This window comes from Triticum aestivum, chromosome 6B (assembly GCF_018294505.1).
Source record: "Triticum aestivum cultivar Chinese Spring chromosome 6B, IWGSC CS RefSeq v2.1, whole genome shotgun sequence".
Taxonomy (NCBI): Eukaryota; Viridiplantae; Streptophyta; class Magnoliopsida; order Poales; family Poaceae; genus Triticum; species Triticum aestivum.
The window spans coordinates 165,094,881-165,100,931 of NC_057810.1; the positions used below are offsets into that span (position 1 = coordinate 165,094,881).

General features: G+C 46.3%; 2 non-coding genes across 2 annotated transcripts; both read left to right on the forward strand.

Moving 5' to 3' along the window:
* The first annotated feature begins 2,742 nt into the window (after positions 1 to 2,742).
* Positions 2,743 to 2,939, forward strand: LOC123140224 (U2 spliceosomal RNA). Its single transcript, XR_006469874.1, has one exon. It is a non-coding gene; the product is annotated as a U2 spliceosomal RNA (small nuclear RNA).
* Positions 2,940 to 4,357: 1,418 nt separating this feature from the next.
* LOC123140218 (U2 spliceosomal RNA) lies at positions 4,358 to 4,554 on the forward strand. Its single transcript, XR_006469868.1, has one exon. It is a non-coding gene; the product is annotated as a U2 spliceosomal RNA (small nuclear RNA).
* Positions 4,555 to 6,051: the final 1,497 nt, after the last annotated feature.

Genomic DNA, 6,051 nt, shown 5'->3' on the forward strand with positions numbered 1-6,051 from the left:
TAGAAGAAAAAATAGTTGTGATTAACTTTACTAAAAAAATGAGCATAGATGCGCTTATAGAAAAAATTCAACCTAAATTCATAATAAATTTCTACTAACTTCAAAGAAATTCAGTATGAATTTAGGTCAAATTCCCTGTATAAGGGCATCTATTTTCATTTTATAAGAGCTCAACAAGGCAGAGAGGGAGGGGCTTATAAACCGGTGTGAGCCCCCTTCGGTTGGCGAGGTGAGACTAAACTCTGGCCGCAACGAGGACCAACCCTTTAGTCCCGGTTGGTGGCCTGAACCGAGACTAATGGACAGCCTTTGGTCCCGGTTCATGCCTCCAACCGGGACCAATAATGATGGGCCAGGAGCGAGGACCATTGGTCCCGGTTCGTCCCTCCAACCGGGACCAAAAGGTCCAGACGAATCGGGACCAATGGCCCACGTGGCCCGGCCGGCCTCCGGGGCTCACGAACCGGGTCCAATGCCCCCATTGGTCCCGGTTCTGGACTGAACCGGGGCTAATGGGCTGACCCTGCCTGGACCATTGCCCCCTTTTCTACTAGTGCTGGCTTGTGAAAACGAACATTCATTTTGAAATGAAACCGGCGCAGAGAAACATGCTTCGCGTAGGCTAGCTCCCACGCAAACACTATTAGTTAAAATTCACAGGGAATAACAGTTTCATTAGCCGTACGTGGACAATTAATGTAAATTTGGAAAACGTTCGTTGGGATGAGATAAATAAATGGATGAACGTTTATCGGATGGTCAGCAAGCCCCACGGTGCTTGCTTATGTGCGCACCTAGAGCTTGAGCGCACGCATTTGTTCAAGCGTGGCATGGGCATCCTGCAGAACTAGCTTTGGTTGTGTATTTACTGTTTCGACATGCAAACATCACATATTCTCAGCGAAAAAACTGATGCTCATGTTGAAGTTGAACAGCGGAGGACACACAACAGTTTCAGTAGATAAGGGTTTTACAGTAAGGCCACAACAGTAACAATAGTGCAATACCCACATGCATGATAGTAAGCTAACTCTGGAGGAATACGAATCAGCAGCGGGTAACCATAACTACGGGGAGCAATCTGCATTATTATTCAGACTACATATTTAGTATTTGATCTCCGATGAGAATGGCCCTGCATGCGTTGGCACTTGGCAGGGACTCACAGTCACAGCCCTAGACATTGGGCTTGTAGGCTGGCGTCGATGGCGGCTCCTCGTAGTCGGCGGCGTCAGCGGCAGCCTGTACGCCAGCGGAGTCGGCTTCCGCGCCGTGGTCGAGGAAGGGAGATGGCATCGGGACCGGGGCGTATGGGGGCGGCGTGGGCTCAGGAGGGGACGGAGTGTACGGCGGCGGCGTTGGCGTGGGCTCAGGCTCAGGAGGGGACGGTGGCGGCGTGGGTTCAGGCTCAGGAGGGAACGGAGTGTACGGGGGCGGCGTAGGTTCAGGCTCAGGAGGGGACGGAGTGTACGGGGGCGGCGTTGGCGTGGGAGGTGTAGGTGGGCGGGGGCGAGGGCGAGGGCGAGGGCGCGGCGGATGCGGACGCGGCCTGGGAGGCTTCCTGCTGCTGTGGGACGTGGTGAGCGGCGTCGGGGCGGGGTCATACCCGCCGCTGTCCGCCTGCTGGGTCTCCAAGGCCAGGCTCAGGAACAGCAGGGCCACCAGGAGAGCGGCTTTGCCACCCGCCATTCTCTCACTCCCTCACGCACTGCAAACTTCTTGGCTCGATCGGTGTGGTTCTGAGAAGATGGTGCAACCATGCCGCTGCTTATATACACGGAGGGAGGAGTGGAGCCCTTGCTTGTGCGCGCAAGCGATGGAGCTGGCACTATGTGGGGAGAATAGGCATGCGGGGGAGGTTGGGGACCTTGGACGCATGTGAGCTTCCGTGCATGTGATGGTGTTACGCCGGAACTGGGCAGACCCTCCTGAACGGCACTGTCTGCTGGAGTGCCAACCCGAACAAGGTAACCAACTGCCTTGGTGATGCATGCCTTAGGCCGATCTCGTCTTCTCACGGCAGTAATATGTGTTAATCATGGTGTTCATCAGCGTAGATTGCTTCCGATTGGTGTTCATCAGCGGGCTGCACTTTAATCTGTCCCCAGCTGATGGCAACATAGGCATTCATCAGCGTATAGGCATTCATCAGCGTATATGCATTCATCAGCGTGGACACTGGTTCGGTTTGGATCAAGGAGGAGAAAGAAATTATCGCTGCTAATACTGTTATGCCTAACAAATAAATTCTGCAGGAAGTGGCTGACACTCTGTAACCCTTTTTCTTTGCGGGGTAGGCACTCTGTAACCTTGTGAATACGGCACACTAAACTGACAGGAACAACGCTGAGACTTCTCTGTGAGTGCGACAATGCTAATTAAATAAACCAATTTAGGAAAAGTTGCTGACCATATACAAATTCTTGGATGAGCTGCAGGAGCCAGCAATAATTTTTTATTTCTTTTGGAACTGGTGACACACTTCACTTAACAACTAATGATGTACTAGGATGATCAGCCCATGACTATGACTTAAGCCACATAATTGCTGGGCTGTTCAAGTATCTGGGCTTCTGATTCCTTTAGTTGGGCCAAGAAGTCCAAAACGGGAGCAATGGCAAGGCAACGCAAACGCAAGTTTGCAATGACACCCTGTTAACTTGTTTAGTCCCACCTCGCCCGTGCAAGCAGCACAGTAGGCCAAGATAGCTATAAAATGAGGCGGAGGCAGCAATCAAAAGCATACCTTTCTCGGCCTTTTGGCTAAGATCAAGTGTAGTATATGTTCTTATCAGTTTAATATCTGATATGTGGGCCATGTGCCTACAACGATATTAAATTTATTTTTTGTGAGGGAGGGTCCACCACACTAGCTTGCTAGTAGGGCCCTCATGTGCCGCCGGGGCGTTGCATTACTGCCTAGGCTAGGCGCACCCCAACCAATACAAACTAAACAATTTTTGTTAACTAGTAGAAGACTTGAAGAAACTTTTTTTTCTTGTGATATAATAATCTTTTGGTCTTGGACAGTTATATGAATATGAATCAGTTAGATTTGTTTGGACTCACCTGAAAGCAATTTAGTGTTACTAGCTGCCACATCAAGCAAATTATCAATTAAAAAAAATTAAAAACAAGCAGAAGACAAGAATGGTTCACCTTTATTTTCACTTGGAAGCATTATAAAACAAATTTGCCTATGAATGCATGAGATAGCTTTCCTTCGGTAGAGAACCTATCATTCAAGTTTCATGTGCTGTTAGAGTTGATCTTCTGTTTTTTTTTTTTTTTGCAAGTGACGGCTTTATGTACTGTATTCAGTTCAGTAGCAAGTAACACAACCTGTGCAACAATGAGCCGGTATGTGAGGGGTTTGAATTCGCCGGCGAAGAGATTTGCAGTGCGTGAGCTTGCAGAAGCACACTGGGTCACCATCCTCTGCTTACAAGAAACAAAGTTGGAATTTTGGACGCCTACCATAGTGAGAGAGTTAGGAGGACTGCAATCCTATGGGACAAGAGTTCAGTCGACATCGTCACACAGGCCATTGGCTGTTTTTGCCACTGAACAATGAACATATATAGTTTTTTTTTGGTGACATATGAACATGTATAGTCGGTTATACAGAGTTGCATTCCTGCGGGGTATAGTTCTGTTGTAATATTCAGAAAATATTATCTTGACGCGGGCTGCACTTTAATTTTTCCCCAAAGAATGGTTCGTTATGGATCAAGCTAGGAAGAGAAAGAAAGTATCGTTGAATGTGTGGTACTCTGTAACCATCATGAACATTGCAGATACTTCTCTGACAAAATGCTAACTGCGGTAGATTAGATGTTGTTTCAATAGCCTTCAAAGGTTCATCAAGTTCTTGAAGTTAAATCCTTGCACACCCAAATGAAAAAAAAAACTTGCTTTTTATATTATAAATCAAATAGACTAATTTAGGAAACGCTGCTAATCCAGGTTAAAATATGAATCCTTCCATGAGCTGCCATGTGCTAGCGATATTTTTTTAGGCAAAGCATTTGTTAACTTTTTGGAGACAAGGGAGCTATAGTTAATTAATCATGTCCTTTTGGCTATAAATTATGTACTATCACGGTCAGGCCATGAGTTTTTTATTTGAGAGAGGGCAGATCAGGCCACGAGTATGAGTAAGCCACATTTTTGGGCCGTTGAGGCATCTGGGCTACTATCGCTTAGCTGGGCCAAAAATCCGAAGCAACAGCACCAGGAGCGAAACGCAGAGGAGGGTTTTCTAATGACTGAACTTGTTTAGTCCCACCACGCCCGCGCAAGCAGGACAGTCAGCCAAGAGAGCTATAAAAGGAGACCCAGGGCAACGTTTCAAAGCATACCTTTCTCGGCCTTTTGGCTAAGATCAAGTGTAGTATCTGTTCTTATCAGTTTAATATCTGATATGTGGGCCATGTGCCCACAATGATATTAAATTAATTTTTTATGGGGGAGGGTCCACCACACTAGCTTGCTAGTGGGGCCCTCATGTGTTGCTTGGGCGTTGCACTACTGTCCAGGCCAGGCGCACCTCAACCAACACAAAGCAAAAATTAGTCTTAATTGTTTTCCTAACCTTGTCTTAACGAAAAAAAAGTGAAAAGGTCCACCACTGTGCTTGTTGCTTGTCGAAGCTTTGCACAGGTTATTGTACACCACTTGCAGCCAGTCATTGTTATTGTCCCATCTCCCTTTGAAATTCTGAATGACATAACATGCATCAAGCATGGTTCCTTGAAATAGAAGAAACTAGATGCTTTTGTTTTAATCTTTGCCTAAAAACTATCGAGTCAGAAAAGTGGCTGATTCGACTCGTTTAAGCGTGATTATGACAGGGCTGGCCCACACATAAGCATTGATATGATAATAATAGTCAACCCCGCTAGATTGACCGTTATGTTGACCGTTATGACAGATGGAACCCACGTGTTCACTGGGACATTTCTACAAACACTTTGTATGGGTAGTGTCGCCGGGCCGGCTGTGGGCGAGCTGGGCCCCACATGTTAACACTCAAAGTAACGGGGTTGACTTTTTCAGCCCCGACGGGTGGGCCCAGCATGTTATAGTCACGCTTAAACAATCTGAATCGGCCACTTTTCTGACTTGGTAGTTTTTAGGCAAAGATTAGAACAAAAGTGGTAGTTTTTCGCACAAATTTGTAAAGTACTAGCTTTTAGGCACGGTTTCACGAATTGTGGTAGTTTTTTGTTAAATACTTTGCTAACCAAGATGACACCGTGATGAATGGGACTATGGGAGACCCGGTGTGATTTAATCCTTTTCTTCTTAGTTGTGTAACAAAAAAAATTCTGTGGGTGAAGATGCACCACAGTGCTTGTTCTTTTCTTGTCTCAATTTGTTTCCTTATCTGAAATTCTGAATAATATGACATGCATCAGAACAAGCATGTTTTCTTGAAACAGAAGAAACTGATGCTTATTTCGCATGTACACCTGCAAAAAGGATATGACCTGCACGAGAGCAAAGGCTAAGGTAAGGCATGTTATGTGCAATCTTGATGTACCATCACGTACAAAAACTGGAGTGGCTGCATAATTTTCCTACTGAACTATCATGGAAACCAGATGCTTATTCTTCAGGTGGTTGCTCATATCAAAGAGGAGGCCCCCCTTTGTCGCCGTCTTGCAGTTCTTACCCCACTAATCGCTTTTGTCCAATTAAGTTTCAGGCCGTCTTGGAGGCCCCCCTTTAATCTCGTTTTATCAAAGAGGAGGCTCCCTGCTGTATCAATGGTGTGAAATGCAGCTAGCATTGCCGTGGCAAAAATATAACAGACGATTGTGTTGTGCCTTTTTTTTTCAGAAACTGAAGGCAAGAAGAAGTGCAGTTTTCTAGCTTCATCTCTTCTTCCTGCTTCATCGGTGCATCATTGTGGACCATGGATTGCCACTTTGTGTGGACTTGCAGTGGCGCCATGACTGCTAAATTACTCCCGTGAGGCCATGTTTTTTTTTTCTGTTGAGCAACCCGTGAGGCCATGGGTATGAAGCTCGGGATGAACTATAAAAA